This window comes from Dermacentor albipictus, unplaced genomic scaffold (assembly GCF_038994185.2).
Source record: "Dermacentor albipictus isolate Rhodes 1998 colony unplaced genomic scaffold, USDA_Dalb.pri_finalv2 scaffold_11, whole genome shotgun sequence".
Lineage (NCBI taxonomy): Eukaryota > Metazoa > Arthropoda > Arachnida > Ixodida > Ixodidae > Dermacentor > Dermacentor albipictus.
Window position 1 is genome coordinate 9153726 of NW_027225565.1, and position 18682 is coordinate 9172407.

General features: G+C 50.2%; 1 protein-coding gene across 1 annotated transcript in view; it reads left to right on the forward strand.

Annotated features, from left to right (window-relative positions):
- LOC139051379 (nose resistant to fluoxetine protein 6-like) overlaps nucleotides 1-18682 on the forward strand; it is a 116889-nt gene that overhangs the window by 62608 nt on the left and 35599 nt on the right. The window lies entirely within an intron of this gene.

Here is an 18682-nt window from a genome sequence, read left to right on the forward strand (position 1 = left end):
CGGGGATGTTTGCTCCAAGACTCGGTAAGGCCCTTCGAATTTTGGGACGAGTTTTGAGGAAAGCCCCGGCGTTTGGAAAGGGACCGACAACCACACAAGAACGCCTGGAGCGTAGGTCGTGCTTGGATGCGTGTCGAGGCGGTTTTCTTTCTGGCGCTGCTGTTGCTCTGCCGTAAAGGAGCGCGCTAGCTGGCGGCATTCTTCGGCTTGTCGGGCGACGTCGGAAACAGGTAGACACTCGGAGGCGTCAGGACGGTATGGAAGGAGCGTGTCGATGGTATGCGTAGGCTCGCGGCCATACAGGAGGAAGAAAGGTGAAAATCCCGTAGTGGCCTGGATCGCGGTGTTGTACGCGAACGTGATGAATGGAAGGATGCGGTCCCAGTTACCATGATCAGATGCCACGTACATAGAGAGCATATCACCAAGTGTGCGGTTAAATCGCTCTGTGAGCCCTTTAGTCTGTGGATGGTATGCCGTGCTTGTCCGATGAATAATATGGCATTCCGAAAGCAAACTTTCGACGACTTCGGAGAGGAAGGCGCGACCTCGATCGCTGAGGAGTTCCCGAGGTGCGCCGTGTCGAAGCACGAAGCGATGTAGGACGAAAGAGGCTACATCCCGCGCTGTAGCACTGGGTAAAGCAGCAGTTTCGGCGTAGCGTGTCAGATGATCAATAGCAACGACGATCCACCGATTGCCGTCTGGTGTCATAGGAAGCGGGCCGTATAGGTCGATGCCGACGCGATCGAAGGGTGTGGCAGGGCACGGGAGCGGCTGCAAGGCACCAGATGGGCGTAAAGGCGGCGATTTGCGGCGTTGACAGTCAAGGCAGCACCGAACAAACTTGTGTACAAAATTGTACATGCCGCGCCAGTAGTAGCGGTGGCGAATTCGTTCGTACGTCTTGAAGACTCCGGCATGGCCACACTGCGGATCGTTGTGGAAAGCGGCACATATTTGAGACCTTAAGCTGCGGGGAACCACCAGAAGCCACCGACGACCTTCAGGAGTGTAATTGCGTCGGTGCAGCAGCTGGTCACGAATGGCAAAATGAACTGCTTGGCGTCGCAGGGTTCGGGATACAGGGATGGTCGACGATCCAGAAAGATAGTCGAAAAGAGAAGCGACCCACGGGTCACGACGTTGTGCGGTTGCAAAGGAGTCCATGTCGAGAGATGACACGGAATGCGCGGAAGTTGTTGCGCAGGCCGAGTCTGGAGGTAAAGGTGAACGAGACAAGGCATCTGCGTCGGAGTGTGTGCGTCCACTGCGGTAGACGACGCGAATATCGTACTCCTGGATGCGTAGTGCCCAACGGGCTAGGCGGCCAGTGGGATCTTTCAAGTTGGCGAGCCAACAAAACGCATGGTGATCTGTGACCAAGTCGAATGGGCGCCCGTACAGATATGGTCGGAACTTGCCAAGTGCCCATACTAAAGCCAAGCACTCTTTTTCGGTCACGCTGTAAGTGGCCTCAGGCTTCGTCAGTGTGCGACTCGCATAGGCGACGACATATTCGGGGGAGCCCGCCTTTCGTTGGGCGAGTACGGCGCCGAGACCGACCCCGTATGTACTTCAGTGGCAGCTGACGGGTCGAAATGGCGAAGAATAGGTGGGGAGATGAGAAGACGACGCAGCGAAGCAAAGGCGGAGTCCCATGCAGGGGACCAGCAGGAGAGGGCGGCGTCACCGCGTAGAAGCTGAGTCAATGGCGCCATGATCGATGCGAAATTTCGAACAAAGCGCCGAAAATATGAGCATAGGCCCACGAAGCTTCGAAGTTCTTTGATGGTCTGAGGCTTCGGAAACTCAGCGACTGCTCGAAGTTTTGCAGGATCGGGTAGAACGCCGTGCTTGGACACAACGTGGCCTAAAATGATGAGCTCTCGCGCGGCGAAGCGGCACTTCTTGAGGTTGAGTTGAAGGCCAGCGTTCGTTAGACAGGTCAAAACTTGTCTAAGGCGGAGCAGGTGAGTAGGAAAATCAGGCGAGAAAACCACGACATCGTCGAGGTAACACGGACATATAGACCACCTGAGGCCACGCAGCGTGTTGTCCATGAGTCGTTCAAAAGTGGCAGGGGCGTTACAAAGCCCGAAAGGCATCACCTTAAATTCATATGAACCGTCAGGCGTAATGAACGCGGTTTTCTGGCGATCGGCCGCAGCCATGGGGACCTGCCAGTACCCGGAACGCAAATCAAGGGACGAGAAAAATTCTGCGCCCTGAAGACTGTCGAGGGCGTCATCGATGCGCGGCAAAGGATAGACGTCTTTGCGCGTTACCTTATTTAACCGACGGTAGTCGACGCAAAAGCGAATAGACCCGTCCTTCTTGCGAACGAGAACGACAGGAGACGCCCAGGGACTGTGCGAAGGTTGAATAACATCACGGCGCAGCATATCTTCGACTTGGGAGGTAATGACACGACGCTCTTCGGCAGAGACGCGATATGGTCGTTGACGTACCGGCTGATGTGAACCGGTGTCAATGTAGTGCTGCACTTCCGACGTGCGGCCCAGGTGAGGTTGTGAAACGTCGAATGAACTTCTAAATTTGTGCAGGAGATCAAGAAGGTCGGCGCGTTCGGCAGGTGTGAGGGTATCGGCGATGGCATGCGAGAACGCAACCCTGGGCGTTTCCTCAAGCGCGGACATCGAAGATGCTTGGCCGGGGTCGACGTCAAAAGAGTCTCCAGGGACGTCAACCAAAGACGAAGAGTCGAGGAGTTCCACGAAGCCAAGGCATTCACCAACGAGCAACGTAATAGGCGCACAGAGGGGGTTGTAAAAGTAGATATTGCTGCAGCCGCCAGCCATGTCAAGCGTCGCGAAGGGTAGTGGGAGAGATTTACGGCTCATGAAGACGTCGGACGGCGTGAAGAGGACCGTTGCATCAGCGATGGCATCGCAAAAGACGGGGACGAGGGCGAAGGAGCCAGGTGGAATATCTGTGTCCTCGCGCACGGTAAGTTTAGAAGGGCGGTCGCAATCTTCGTCCAAGGGTGCGTCACAAGGGGAAAATTCAACTTCGGCGCGTGCGCAGTCGATCACGGCTTTATGACTGGATAAGAAGTCCCATCCGAGGATGACGTCATGCGAGCAGGTGGGAAGAACAATACACTCGACGATGTAAACAATGCCGTTAATAAGCACACGTACAGTACAGGCTGCGTGCGGAGTGACGGGCTGCGCGCTTGCCGTACGAAGCGACAGTCCAGAAAGCGGCGTGGTCACCTTGCGCAGCGAACGGCACAGTTTGGCGGCGATCACAGAAACGGCTGCGCCGGTATCCACAAGAGCGAATGCAGGAACACCTTCTACACAAATTTCGACCACGTTAGCAGGAGAGGCGCGAGGACTTTGACAGTTCGAATGGGGCGCAGTTCTTGCCTCTTGAACTGCGACGGTCAGTTTTCCTGGTCAGGTGGTGCGGGTCGCCGACGCATTGGGGAGAGCGAGCGTCGGCGAGGGGATGGCGAGCGACGCGAAGGAAATTCTGGGATGTCAGCACGAGCATACGGTTGGGGGGAAGGAGCGGCGTATTGGCGAAATGGCGGGCTGCCGTACTGGAAGGGCCGCGAGGCGTCGCCGAACGCTTGAGGACGACGGCGGCAATACCGGGCGACGTGTCCGGGAGTGCAGCAAGAATAACAGATGGGTCGATTGTCAGGGGTCCGCCAAGGATTAGCTCGCGGTGCGGTCCAAGGTGTAGCATGGGCTTCCGGTGGCAGCGGTTGGGACTTGGTCGTGAAAGACGCCGGTGGAGGCCTGCGTACTGCCTGGGCGTACGTAAGAGGCGCGGCCACAGGCAGGACTGGCTGCGCATAGGTGAGAGGCGTGGCGACAGGCTGCACTGCCCGCGTAGAGTTGAGATTCACGGCTGCAGGGGGCTGATGTGGTGCGGAAGGGACAACTTGGGCGACCTCTTCGGAAATGAGGGTGCGGAGCGTGTTTGGAAGACGGGAGGTGGGCTCCTGAGTGAAAGGGACTAAAGAAAGTTGGCGGGCAACTTCCTCACGCACAAAGTCCTTGACCCGCTGAAAGAATGAGGATGGGTCGTACATGTTGTCAAGGCTCGCCAACAAGTCGTCGCTTCCCAAAGGACGCCGAGTCGAAGCGCGTTGCTTCCTTAACTCATCGTAACTTTGGCACAGGCTGACAACTTCAGACACAGTGCGCGGATTCCTGGCTAGGAGCATCTGGAATGCGCCGTCATCGATGCCTTTCAGTATATGGCGAATTCGCTCAGCTTCGGGCATTGCGGCGTTGACTCGTTTACAAAGGTCCACGACGTCTTCTATGTAGCTTGTGAACGTTTCCGCCGTCTGCTGTGCTCGGGCGCGCAAGCGCTGTTCGGCACGGAGCTTGCGAACAGCGGGTCGGCCGAACACTTCCGTAAAGGTTGTCTTGAAGACTGGCCCTGTGGGCACGTCACTTTCGTGGTTGTGAAACCACAGTTGGGCAACACCAGCCAGATAAAAGATGACGTGAGTTAACTTTGCGGGATCATCCCACTTGTTGTGTGCGCTCACCCGTTCATACGACGCAAACCAGTCTTCTACGTCTTCGTCGTCTGCACCGCTGAAGACCTTGGGGTCCCGTTGTCGTGGAACGCCGGTGCAGGTGACGGACTGTGGCGTCGGTGCCGTTTGGGAGGAGCTGTCGGTCATGGCGGGTGGTAGCGTTCGTGATCTCAGCTCCAGGGTTTCAAGCAACGGGGTTTGAGTACCCAGCACCTCCACCAATTGAGAAAAGGTTTATTGGCGGCTCCTAATGTAACGGCACAGCAACCGGGAACGGCGAAGCAGCCCGAAGCACTGTCCAAACGGACGCCAGCAATCAACAGCGCGAGCCGAGCCGAGCCGCGCGTTGGCGATGCGGCTGTGCCGCGAGGCGCGTCTTCTTCTTCACAATATATATATATATATATATATATATATACATATTGTGAGCATTATTCATACGCTTCATATTCTCACCTGTACATACTCATCATCACCGTTTTGGGGCCTGGTGGTGGGGCTCTGTCTCGGGAGAATAAAGAAGAGACTGGCTGCCTAAACCTCGTCTCACAAGTGGTGGAGTGTGCTGTCCGGTCCCTTCGCCCTCTCGCTCCCGGTCTCTCTCCAGCTTCACCTACGCTACATCCCTGGAGCTCCGCTCGGGTCGCCGCCTCTACCTACTGCACTCGACCATGTCGCAAGACCAGCAGACCAGTACCTCGACATCCACCTTACCGACTCCTGCGGGAACCCCTTCTTGGACAGTCACCACCCCTCAGAGGGATCCACCGGTATTTGCTGGGCTTCCAGGTGACGACGTTGAAGACTGGTTGGAGCTATACGAGCGCGTGAGTGACTTCAACCACTGGAACGAATCAGCAAAACTTGCTCACGTCGCCTTCTACCTAACCGGAGTTGCGAAAACATGGTTTTACAATCATGAGCTCGATTTGGTCAACTGGAGCATCTTTAAACACCAGCTACGCAAGATTTTCGCGAACTCGTCTGTCCGCTCCGATATCGCTAAGAAGAAGCTTGCTGAGCGTGTACAGCACTCAGGCGAGTCCTACACTTCGTACATAGAGGACGTCCTCGCCCTCTGCCGCCGCGTGAACACCTCGATGGCAGAGAGTGACCGTGTACGCCACCTGCTCAAGGGTATTGGGACTGCGGCATTCAATGCTCTTGTAGTGCTGAATCCCACTACCGTCGCCGACATCATCAGTACGTGTCAGCGTCTCGATGACCTTCATATGCTCCGCTTGCACCCTGACACATCTGATTTCAAGGCGTCCAACGACAGCGAGCTACGTGCTTTGATTTGCTCCATCATCCGTGAGGAACTGCACGCCCAAGCGTCGTCCAACCCTCCTGAGGTCCATCTGACGCCTCCTGGTGGCGGCCTACGCCATATCGTGAGGGAAGAGCTAGCTGCAGTGACCTGCCCGCAAATCACGAGCCCGCACCCTATCCATACGCCAACGTACGCTCAGGTTGCCTCTATAGCGCCACCCCCCCAGCAGCCACCACAACAGGCACCTGCACCGCACATGTCCCTGAATCCTCTCACTGCAAGACCATCGCCTGTTCCGTCTTATAACACATGGAGCCCACCTCGACCGGTTTGTTACTACTGCGGCATCCGTGGCCACATTTCCAGGTTTTGCCGACGCCGTCAGCAAGATGAAAGACGTGGCTATGACGGCTTTGAAAGGGATCAGTTTTCTGGCCCTGTACCACGACGTCGGCGTACTGACTACGTTTATTATCCACCACGTTCCCCATCTCCACAGGACTTCAACACTGCCAGTTCATCGCGTTTCCCGCGTCGTCGCTCTCCATCACCGATGCGGCGCTCTTCTTCCCCTCTACGACCGGCTACTTCGTCCTCCGATCACCGCCCGGAAAACTAAGTGGTGCAGCTTCAGGAGGGGAAGCTGCATCTTTTGGACAACGTGAAATGCCTCCGGAGCGCCCGTCAAATGTACTTTGGGTGTTTGTTGAAGGTGTCCGAATCGAAGCCTTGGTTGACACAGGTGCATCGCTTTCCGTTATCAGTGCTGACTTGTGTTCTCGATTGCGCAAAGTGAAGACACCGTATAATGGCCCTCCCCTTCGTTGTGCTAATGCAGTTCTTGTTCAGCCCTCCAGTGTTTGCACTGCGCGCGTTTTCGTTGATGGCATCCTCCACCACATTCAGTTCGTCGTGCTGTCTTCGTGCACTTACGCGATGATTTTGGGATGGGACTTCCTGTCCTCCGCCTCAGCTTTAATCTCTTGCCGTCAGCGAACTATTCATATGACAGACACTGAATCTTCGTCCTCTGTCAATGATCACAGCCTGCGTTTTGTCACGTCTACCGATTGTTTCATTCCCGCGGGCACTGAGCATATTCTGACGCTGACTTCCGACACTATTATTAATGGTGATGTGTTCCTTGCACCGAGTGGTTACTGCATTTCTGGTGGGCTTAGCCTTACTCCTAGCCTAGTACGGTTTCAGGACGGCAGAGCCTCAGTCGCTGTTCATAACCCAACTTCTTCGCCAGTTGTGCTCTCCCAGGGCTCTACTGTGACATGCTTTACTGACACCGAACCTCTTTCGCTGGTACCGCTTCACACCGAATCACCACCTTTGTCTACCACAACTGATTATCACACTGCTGCCGCTGCTTTAACGGCCGCGATAAATCCCGATTTGACCACTGCGCAGAAAGAAGACCTTCTTTCACTCCTGCACAAACACAGAGCCTTATTTGACGTCCACTCCAAGCTTCTGGGGCGCACTTCCGTCGCAGTACATCGCATCGAAACCGAAGGCAGTTCCGTTGTACGCCGCCGCCCGTATCGCGTGTCTTCCGCAGAACGGAAAATCATTGCGGATAACGTTGACGACATGCTCAAAAGAGACATCATTCGGCCATCCTCCAGTTCTTGGTCGTCTCCTGTCGTGCTGGTTCGCAAGAAAGACGGCTCCGTACGATTCTGCGTCGATTATCGAGCCCTTAATAAGATCACGCGCAAAGACGTATATCCGATGCCAAGAATTGACGATGCCATTGACTCCCTCCAGGGTGCAGAATATTTCTCTAGTCTAGACCTCCGATCCGGATACTGGCAAATCCCCATGCACGAAGCGGACAAGGACAAGACAGCCTTTGCAACGCCAGACGGACTTTACGAGTTTAACGTCATGCCATTCGGTTTATGTAATGCCCCTGCAACATTTGAACGCATGATCGACACAGTTTTACGTGGCCTCAAGTGGAAGACCTGTCTGTGCTATTTAGATGACATCGTTATCTTTTCTACAACTTTTAGTCAGCACCTTGAGCGCTTGGACGAAGTTTTCACTTGCATTTCCAACGCTGGACTCCAACTCAACACAACGAAATGCCATTTTGCCAGAAAGCACATCAAAGTATTGGGCCATCTTATCAGCAAAGATGGCATTCGACCGGATCCCGAAAAGGTTGCTGCCGTGCATCGCTTCCCTCGCCCTGAAAATCAAAAGCAATTACGAAGTTTCTTAGGCCTGGCATCCTACTTCCGCCGCTTCATCAGTCATTTTGCAGCCATGGCGTCGCCGCTACACAAGTTGCTCACGTCGGGCTCTGCTTTCCCTTGGACAGATGAATGCGAACTTTCTTTCCAAGCCCTCAAGCAGGCATTAACCAGCGACCCTGTCCTCTGTCACTTCGATGACAACGCACCGACTTGCTTGCACACCGACGCTAGTGGCCATGGGATCGGTGCTGTACTTTTACAGCGTGATACCACCTCACGAGAGAGAGTTGTTGCCTATGCCAGTCGCGCACTAACACCTGCCGAAACGAATTACTCGATCACAGAACAGGAATGTCTCGCAGTAGTTTGGGCGATCCAAAAATTTCGACCATATCTTTACGGACGCCATTTCACGGTCATAACCGACCACCACGCCTTATGCTGGTTGTCGTCAATCAAAAATTTGTCCGGACGACTTGGTCGCTGGGTGATACGATTACAAGAGTACGACTTTGACGTTGTCTACAAGTCTGGGAAAAAGCATCAAGATGCCGACGCTCTCTCTCGCTGCCCGCTGCCATTATTAGCTTCGAGTACACCTCTCCATTGCTCGCCGCTTGATGATGAGACTAAGTCGTCACTCCCGTTATTACCGTTATTACCTCTCATGGTTACTGACACGTTATCTTCCAATCACCTCACTCACCTCGCCTCGTGTCAACGTTCTGACCCCTACTGCGACAGCATCATCCAACGCCTGTGCGGAACTACATCTGCACCAAATGCCAGATTACGTCGACAACTGCGACTATTTAAGCTTGACAACGATGTGCTGTACCGCTACATATACAACTCCGACGGACACAGCTGGGTACCTATTCTTCCACGCTCGATGCGCACACAAGTGCTTGAAGCCTTGCACGACGACCCATCTGCTGGCCATTTGGGATTCCACAAAACATACCACCGCGTTAGGAGCCGTTTCTTTTGGCCAGGCATGTCTACCTTTGTGGCCAAGTACGTCGCTTCTTGCGTTCAGTGCCAACGGCGGAAACGACCGACTTCGCCTCCTGCTGGGCTTTTACAGCCCAGCCCATGTCCCGAGACACCGTTTGCCATCGTTGGGATAGACCTAGTCGGCCCTCTGCCCATAACGCCAGCGGGTCATCGATGGGTCGTGACAGCTGTTGACCAGCTCACACGTTACGCAGAGACCGCTCCTCTACGCTCTAGTTCAGCCTCCGACGTCGCCACCTTCTTTCTAGATGCCATTGTGCTGCGCCATGGTGCCCCTCGTGTACTGTTAAGCGACCGCGGCAAGACTTTCATGTCAGCAATGCTCGCAGAAGTACTCGGAGCTTGCGGCACAGTTCATAAGACGACATCCGCATATCACCCACAAACAAATGGCTTAACCGAGCGATTTCATCGCACACTGATAGACATGATATCGATGTATATCGGGCCAAACCACGATAATTGGGACAAACTTTTACCTTTCGTGACTTTTGCTCACAACACCGCCATCCAACGAACTACGGGATACTCACCTTTCTACCTAGTTTTCGGCCGTTCACCGACATTCACCATCGACGCCGCTTTCTTCAATGCTCCAACTAACACCTCAGACAGTACGCCCGAACAGTTCGTTTCGAGACTTGAGGAATGCCGTCAACGTGCTCGTTTCAACACAGAAGTCAGTCAGCTAGATCGCAAGCAACGTTACGACAGCTCTTGTCGCGACGTCTCCTTTCGTCCCGGAGAGGAAGTGCTTCTTTGGACGCCCATTCGTGCACCCGGTTTGTGCGAGAAGTTTGAATCCCGCTTTCTTGGACCCTATATTATTAACGAACAAACATCCCCCGTGAACTATCGCGTTACTCCCGTAGACGTTTCTTCCGACCATCGTTGTCGTGGTTCGGAGATCGTTCACGTTTCGCGCCTAAAACGATTCATTCGGCGTTCCCCTCCTGACTAAGTCGCGGCCTGGCTGGCCGCTTGCGCGTGCGGGGCAATTAGTGTGAGCATTATTCATACGCTTCATATTCTCACCTGTACATACTCATCATCACCGTTTTGGGGCCTGGTGGTGGGGCTCTGTCTCGGGAGAATAAAGAAGAGACTGGCTGCCTAAACCTCGTCTCACAATATATATATATATATATATATATATATATATATATATATATATATATATATATATATATATATATATATATATATATATATATATATTGACACGTGCACTTGTCTTTATCGCGCGGCACGTTTCACCGCCGAACAAATGTTATCGCTCAGCGCAGGACGCGCCTATACTGAATCGGAAGTTTCTGGAATGTTATCGATGCTTCTATCCGCTGTCTGTTGTCGCCTAACCTTGTGTAATCTGACGGCATGTATGCGCGACGCGAATGGTGTACAACTCTGTGGAAGGCACGCGGGTCCCAACGATTAGTCTGGAACGTTCGACGACTGTTGTATAAAAGCCGGCGCGCTTGACCCGCTGTTCAGATTTTCGACGATTGCCGACCGTGTTCGCCGCTATCGTTGTGCTATAAGTGTAGCCTGTTTTTGTGGGCACAGATTTGCCCAATATAAGTTAGTTTTGTCTTTCACAGTATTGCTACTGTGTTCTTCAACATCACCACCACGTGACAATATATATATATATATATATATATATATATATATATATATATATATATATATATATATATATATATATATATATACATAGAGAGAGAGAGAGAGAGAGAAACAGCGGCTTTGCTAGGCAGGAGGATGCACCTCCTCACACTTGCCTGGATACTCTCGGACTGCCGCTCACGTTCAGATTCATTTCATTTCATTTTATTACCTTAAAGGCTCCAATAAATGGAGCGCTACATAAGGGGTGGCAAGAATAAAAATACATAGTCACAATAACAGGAAGTTTTTTACATTTTCGATGAACTTGGATGGGCACATAATGACAGCAACGTCGTTAGGAAGGCCGTTCCAGTCTGCAGCTGTGCGAAGAAAAAAAGAATTTGAAAACGTGACAGTGCGTGAGCGTGGACGGGCAACCTGTAGCTGATGGCTGGTGCGGTGAGATATGCGTGTAGGAGGAAGGATATAAGGTGCGATGCGCATATGGCTATGAAAGAATTTGTGAAATAAAGATAGGCTAGCAATGCGACGACGGAGCGTTAAGGGGGATAATGCGGATGCAGTTTTTAAGGAGGAAACGCTGATGTCAAAGGAATATGATGAGTGGATGAAACGAGCGGCGCGATTTTGTACAGATACAAGATCGTTAATTAGGTATGCCTGATGAGGATTCCAAATAGGCGATGCAAATTCTAGTTTTGACCTGACAAATGATTTGTAGGCTAACAATTTTACATGTTGAGGAGCGTGATGCAGATGGCGTTTTAAAAATCCTAAAGTCCTGTTCGCGGATGATATTAGGTTAGTAACATGAGGATTCCAGGAAAGATCGCTCGAAATTGTTACTCCTAAATACTTGTATGAATGAACTAGTTCTACCGGAACTTCAGATATTACATAAGGAAATAGGAGGGAATTACGGCGACGGTGAATGGACAAATATTTACACTTACGCGGGTTAAGTTCCATTAGCCACTCGTTACACCAGTCCTGGACTGCATTAAGATCACTTTGAAGAGAAGATTGGTCAGCGGTGGAATTAATAACACGATATATCACACAGTCATCCGCGAACATACGTATGCTAGATGTTACGTTTAATGGTAAATCATTTATGTATATTAGGAAAAGTAGCGGGCCCAGCACGGATCCTTGTGGGACGCCTGAAGTTACAGAGACTGAATTAGAATTCCTATTATTAATGGTGACGAATTGTGAACGATTAGTCAAGAATTCTTCAATCCACTTTAGTATATTAGGGTCAAAATTTAAGCGGGAAAGCTTTATAAGAAGGCGTTTATGGGGCACTTTGTCAAAGGCTTTAGCAAAATCTAAAAATATTACGTCAGACTGAAGATTACAATCAAGGTTAGGTTCCATGATTCCATGATGGTCCTCTGGCTCCGATATAAAGAAAATGTGAAATAGGCGGAGTGTGGACACCGATCCGAGGCCAGCAAGGCATCTGTTGCCATTCCATTGCCATCAGGCATTTCCGCAATTTCGACATAAAAAAGTGTGGTTTCTGCCAGGACCGTTGAACCCCTACCGGCAGTATTCTACCGCTTCGCTTAATATATAGCTACGCAGTGCTCCTTCTCACTGAATCGAACGGGCGGCTCGGTACAGGTTTCCTTCTATGCAAGTAACTGAATGCAGCACGCCTTTTGAAAGTACTGCCAGAAAGCCGAAGGCGCATCCGCCCTGCATAGTATGGCATGTGCGGGCGGGGTGCACGCAGCGACGACCGCTATAGGCCGGTGTCCAAGAACTCGACAGCGCGCGCTTCACTCTTGAGCACTTCGTCACATATTCAAGCACCGTCACCCGTCCTGCACTCGCCAGCGCTGAGTAACTTCCGCTATAAGATACCGTAGAAGTGCTGCTTGTTGGGCCAGTTGGTTCATGCTGACATTTGAGAAGACCAGCGAAAAAATTCAGACGCGAACACGAGAAAAAGAAGAGACACCACAACCCTGGACTAGGAACTGACATGCATTTGAAGGCACGGATCAACCCTGGAACATCAAACCACCGACGCATGCGCAATGCTCTTGCCAAGGTACAAGTTATTTAAATTGAGTAACACACCACTTTTCCCTAACTACCACATCTTTAAATTCAGCCTTTTAGACAAGCTACCTCTTTATTGCTCAGAGCGATGGAAGGAACACTGATGCATTTCACTTCCTCTTGTATACTGATATAAAATGCCTCAAGTATTTCTCTTTCGGTTTTTGTCTGGCCCCTGCCAAGAATCGTCACATTTTTTCAAAATGTGGTGCACAGCCACGCTGACGACAGTGACGATAATGAAAAGCCAGATGACCAGCTCCTTGTGAATTGGTCAACACACAATGCTCGCGCATCCGGTCAGTGACGGATGCGCGAGCACCCGTAAATAAGGAAAAAGGTATTAGGTTTTTAGACATCACACTAACTTTTCGAGGTGACAGCCACGTTTGCTAGATTTATTCACCTAAAATTGAGAAGGCTTAGCTTCCGTTTGAGTCAAGCCATTCTAAGTTAGTAAAAAAAAAAGTATAGCCACTCTATGTTTCCGGTGAGCGCCACAGAAAAGTTGTTGTCACGTCTTCCAGGAAAACCTTGACCGTCAAATTCAGAGAATAACTGCAGCGGGTTTTCCTGCACAACTGCTTAAGGTGGCAGCTGAGAACTTACGTGTAAAGCTTAAGAGGAAGTTTTAGCTCGGGCGCTCCTATATAAATACATGTAAAATAATAATTCGCTTTTCTCGGCAACCACTGCACCAAATTTGACTAGGTTTGTTGCATTTAAAAGAAAAACTTAAAATCTAGTGACTGTTTGTTCCGAATTTTCGATTTACGTCATCACTTTTTACAAAAATTGGCAAAAATCAAATATATTCAAAAATCGAAACTATCATCTTTACAACTCTGTAACTCAGCAACGAAAAATGATAATACAATTCTGCAAATTGCATCTAATAATACATTTAAAGCGTACAAAATTCGTATGTTACACATGAATCTCAAAAAATTTAGTAATATGTAAATACAGCTTTTGCAGAACGCTTGTAAACAACTCAACAAATTCAGGCAAGATACACAATGACATATCCAATTTGTCCACTTTTAATAGTCTAATGGATGCTATTTACAGAACCGCGATATCTGCTCTTGATGCAGAGCTACGAATTTGTAAACTTCGTACTTCTATTTTTTTTCAAACTTCCGAATTTTTGAAAATTCTTGTAACAAAATACCGGACCTAAATCGAAATTCCGCTTCAAACAGTCACTAGAATTTAACTTTCTCTCTCAAATGCAACAAATTTCATTAGAATCGGTCCAGGGGTTATCTCAGAAAAGCGATTTTGCGTTTTACACGTATTTGAATAGGCCGCGTCGGAGTTGGGCCCGAGCTAAAGCTTCCTCTTAAAAGACAAAACAAAGGTGACCGAAAATATGACAGAAACAAAGAAACAAGAAAAGTTCATGTGATGCATTATATTCATAAAGCGTCGCACAATATCAAGAAAGTCGCTGGGCGACATGGTGTAAGCTGTCAGGACTGTGCACATGCACTTAAAATGCTGGAAAGAAAAAGGAAGGCTGCAAAACCAAGCATGTGAACAGATACGTTAAGTGCGCGACACATTTTATCTACAAAATCCCGTTGAAGTGTGGTGAGGTCTATATCTGCCAAACAGGTCGATGCGTTAATGTCCGGATGCGCGACCATCGTGCGTTGAGCAATTCACAAGGAGCTGCTCACCTGGCTTTTCATCGTCGTCACTGTCGTCAGCGTGACTGTGCACCACTTTTTGAAAACGTGACGATTCTTGGCAGTGGTGGGTTTAAAACCGAAAGAGAAATAGTTCAGGGATTTTATATCAGTATGCAAGAGGAAGGAAAATGCATCACTGTTCCTTCTATCTCTCTGAGCGATAAAAAGATAGCTTTTCTAAAAGGCCGAATTTAAACATGTGGTAGTTAATTTGATGTTCGAGAGTTGATCTGTGTTTTCGAATATAAGTCAGTTGCTAGTCCAGCGTTGCCTTGCCTCTTCTTTCTGTCGTGTTTGCGTCTCAATTTTTTCGCTGGTTTTCTCAAGTGTCAAGATGCCGTGCTCAAACGGCTATACCTTCAGGGCGCCACCGTTTACGTTCGACGTCTTCTTCAATTAATTCTCATTTGCACCGTTATCCTGTGTTTACATGCATCAAAGGAACGCACGTCAAAATGAAAATCTCACGCTCATCACGTGCTTCTCGTGTTCCCATGTATAGTGCGTGCTTGTTTTTCGTTTGTCGAACGGTTGAGCTCCCCGCCGACCACGGCATGTCTTCGCGGGCATGTACGGCTAACACCGTAAAGCAAAATTGATGCTATAGATTCGCGTGGGTATTATTCTTTCGTAGTCCCTTACATGCTGACAGCGGAGGGAGTAAGGGTGCTGAGGCTTGCATTAGGGCAAGTGTGACATATAATAAGTAATTAACAACTGTGTGTGATTTAGGGCTCATGATAGGCTGCGCGCACAAAAGAGCAGTCTCGACACGGCGTGTTACGGGAATAGTTGGTGCCTAATTCGTTTCGGTATCTCAATGCGACGAACTCATAGAAGCACACGTTCACGCTTTGTAACCCTTTCCTGAGTTCGTTCCGGCTCCGCTAATTCTGTGAAACGACAATGCGATGGCAAGCAGTGGCGGCCAGCAAAGGCAACGCGCTTAGAATTTATGTCAGCACAGCGATTAGTTCCTTATATCTTGTGGAAATGAAAAAAAAAGCAATAGAGGCGGGGGTGAGGTTTCTTAACAAACAACGTTTTGTCGTTGTGCAGTAAAGAACAGTGAATGCAGCCGAGAGTTTACGTTGGTTACATTCGTGGGGGGGTGCTGCGTTCTGCTGCAACCGTTAGCGACATATTATCGACGTCAGAAGCTTGCATGGCGAGTAATTTGCGAGGTCGCTTGATTTCCGCGAGACCTTGACATATAGCTTGAAATACAAAGTTGAAAGTTTGTGTACGACGAACACAGCGTTGCATCAATTTCGAGTCTGCGTCCCCAAACTAAGAAAAAAAATTGGAGGACGCCTAAACTTCGCCTTCAAGAGTGGAACGCGACAGCGTTCCCATCGACCCGCCAAGGGGTGTAAGACAATGCGCTACGGCGCAGGGATCACTTACGAGGCGCCCCGCATCGGACTTTGCGGCCACCTATCACACGGAGAGCGTCGAGCAACGCAGCGTTCGGCGCGGCAACGAAACGTGCGCCTGAGCAAACGGAACGAACCAAAGAACTCGGTGTCTCGGAGGGGGAAACGATCTACGCCTGCCAAACGTCGTGATCGGCACGGGCAGAGAGATAGATAGATAGTAATCTAAAGAAGGGAACGGCGCTTGATTCTGCAACCCGCGTGGGAGCACGGCGAAGCGTCGCCAGGGGAGAGGGAGTCGGGGCCGGTCCGCGCACAGCCCCAATGCGCGCATGGTGCGCCACCTGTCGAGGCAGCGCCGTACATTGAGAAGAGGGGGCCTTCTGTGTTTGCCGCAAGATGGCTCTGCGTGTGCGGTAAGCGTAGAGTTACTGTATATGCTACCACAGGTAGCAGAGTTGCGCGTAGGTCCGCCATCTTGCCTGGCAAGCAACCAAATCTATGCGGTGAAGCCGCACTCTGCTTTTGCAGGCGACTTGCCTACCATATTGTCGATCGACCGTGGGCGCTTTTGCATCGCTTGTGGACTGCTTTTCCGCCTAATCGCAAACAAAGTGCATCGAAACAGCTGACTGAATAAGATCGTCAACAAAAGGCGCCGCGATCGGTCCCCACCGAAGCTTATGCCAAGCGTATCCGCCGAGTCCATCTGCACGCTCTCGGCGCGTTTAGGCTCAGGAATCAAGAAGTCTAACAAAAATAAATCACCATATTTCAGCTTTCGCATCAGTGTCCGTAAATAAACACAAGTAACATGAGCGCACAAACAGCACAAGTAGCGATGAGCGCCGATGTGACGCGTCATGAACACAGGTATATATGTGCTGTCGCCGAAGGATCACAGTCCTAGCCTGCGCTTCTCTGACGAAGATATATGAATAGACAGACGTGTCGACTGAAAGGCATCACTGAACTAAGAAAACGTTGCATATCCTTCGCATGAAGAACAACAAACGGCTATCCAAATCGGTAGTAACAGCCCATACAGCGTCCCGAGTCGGTGGTTCATTTAGGACTTTTTTCGAAGCTAAAAAGCAAATCGCAAGTGAAAATTGGTGTTGTGGCACTTCCGAGCAAGCGACTGAATATGGACAGCAAAATTTTCTTTGTGGTACAGGCGTGAGCTTTAGTTGCTGGGCGCCGGATAGCGCATCTACTATGACTGAGCGAGGCTTCTCTCTGCGAAACTAAAACTGCTTCTTGGTCCTTGACGTAGAAAATTATGCACCGATGTTCAGCTTCTGGCGTGGCGTAGTGGTAAAGTACCGGGCTTAGGATTTGCAGGCCCGACGTTCGAATCCTGGGCGAAGCTGTTTTTAGTTTTTCTTTTATTGCGCCAAAATGCTCTCTATTTCTTTCTGTTCTCAGAAAATATATATATATGGTGTCCAGGCACTGCGTATTTAACGCGCTAGAGCTGTTTTTCGCACCAGTACCCAGTGTCTCCCAGTACGCCGCGCCTGCCCAGTACCCCAGCATCCAGCGCGCGGCACTGGGCCCATAATCCGGCGCTGCACTGGACACTGGATACTGGGTTTTGCAATAGGCATACCTGCTTATGTGCCAAAGTTCTCACTAGGCAGTCTTAAATATTACTGGTAAATAAATGACCAACCATTAGTATTTCGACTCTGGTACCCCATTAAATTTGCTGTATAAACGTACCCACCTACTAGCAGGCACTGGATATCAGCCACACCTTCAAGTGCCACTTCATTATGTGCCTTTTCACTGCAGGGATTCGAAACGTAACCTTCTGTGGGAGTGTAGTGAAAGTTTTTCTCTCACAGGATTGACATAGCTACAATATGGGTATAATAATGCAAAACACAGTAAAGGCCCTTACCGTATGGTAAATAACGACATTAATTCCTCTTGCATCCTGCTTCACATAAGCAGTAGTAGATGAAATATCTTTACTTAGTTGTGTAACCTCTTTTATGTTCAGAAACAGCATCCAAAGCAGTGCATTATCCTGAAAATGTGAGCTGGTTTTTTATGACAGTTCTGTGAAAGCAGTGTGCTGCATGGGTTTGAATGGGATCGAATAAAAAGCTTTTCCGCTTTCAGAGCGATTCGTGCAGACGGCAGCAGAGCACCCGGTCATTATATCATTCCGATGGCACTGCGCGGACGCTGCGATGAACCAACTGTGAGATGCGCTGCGCACGTTGTGTTGTTGCTCCGCAGCTAGCGCGCACGCGAACAGCGAACGCCAAGATCGGCCGGATTCGCTTTGAATTTGACTGGCGATAACTTGTGTCAATCCAGTTCGCTGCAGCGGCGGCGTCGGGAAATACAAAAATTGGCCCGGGCATCTGCTTCTCCGCAATGCACGGTTGCTTGACTACCACGTGATGACGCTCTGCCAATAGGGGCGCTAGCGGCGTGATAAAACAGACGCGCAACTCTGCTACCTGCGGTAGCATATACAGTAACTCTAGGTAAGCGCAGAAGAAATCTAGCGGAAACGTACTTCGCTACTCGTGTAAATGCGACTTGTGTAAGTTACATGCTCATAATTACCGATATACACCGCAGTATAACTTTCTACGGCACGTTTTTAAGGCAACACCGCGTTCACTAGAAGCGCGTTTGTACCGCTTTCAAGCATCGAACTCGTGGCTGAGTGGTAGCCTCTCCGTCTCACACTCTGCAGACCCTGGTTAGCTTCCCACCCAGCCCATCTTGGAAGTTGCTTTTTATTTATGAAGTGCCTGCCGTGATTTATCGCTCATGGTCAACGCCGACACCGACGCCGACGAGACCGGCTTTTCTGCGACACGAGCTCCTTAACGCTATTGCGTTAAAAC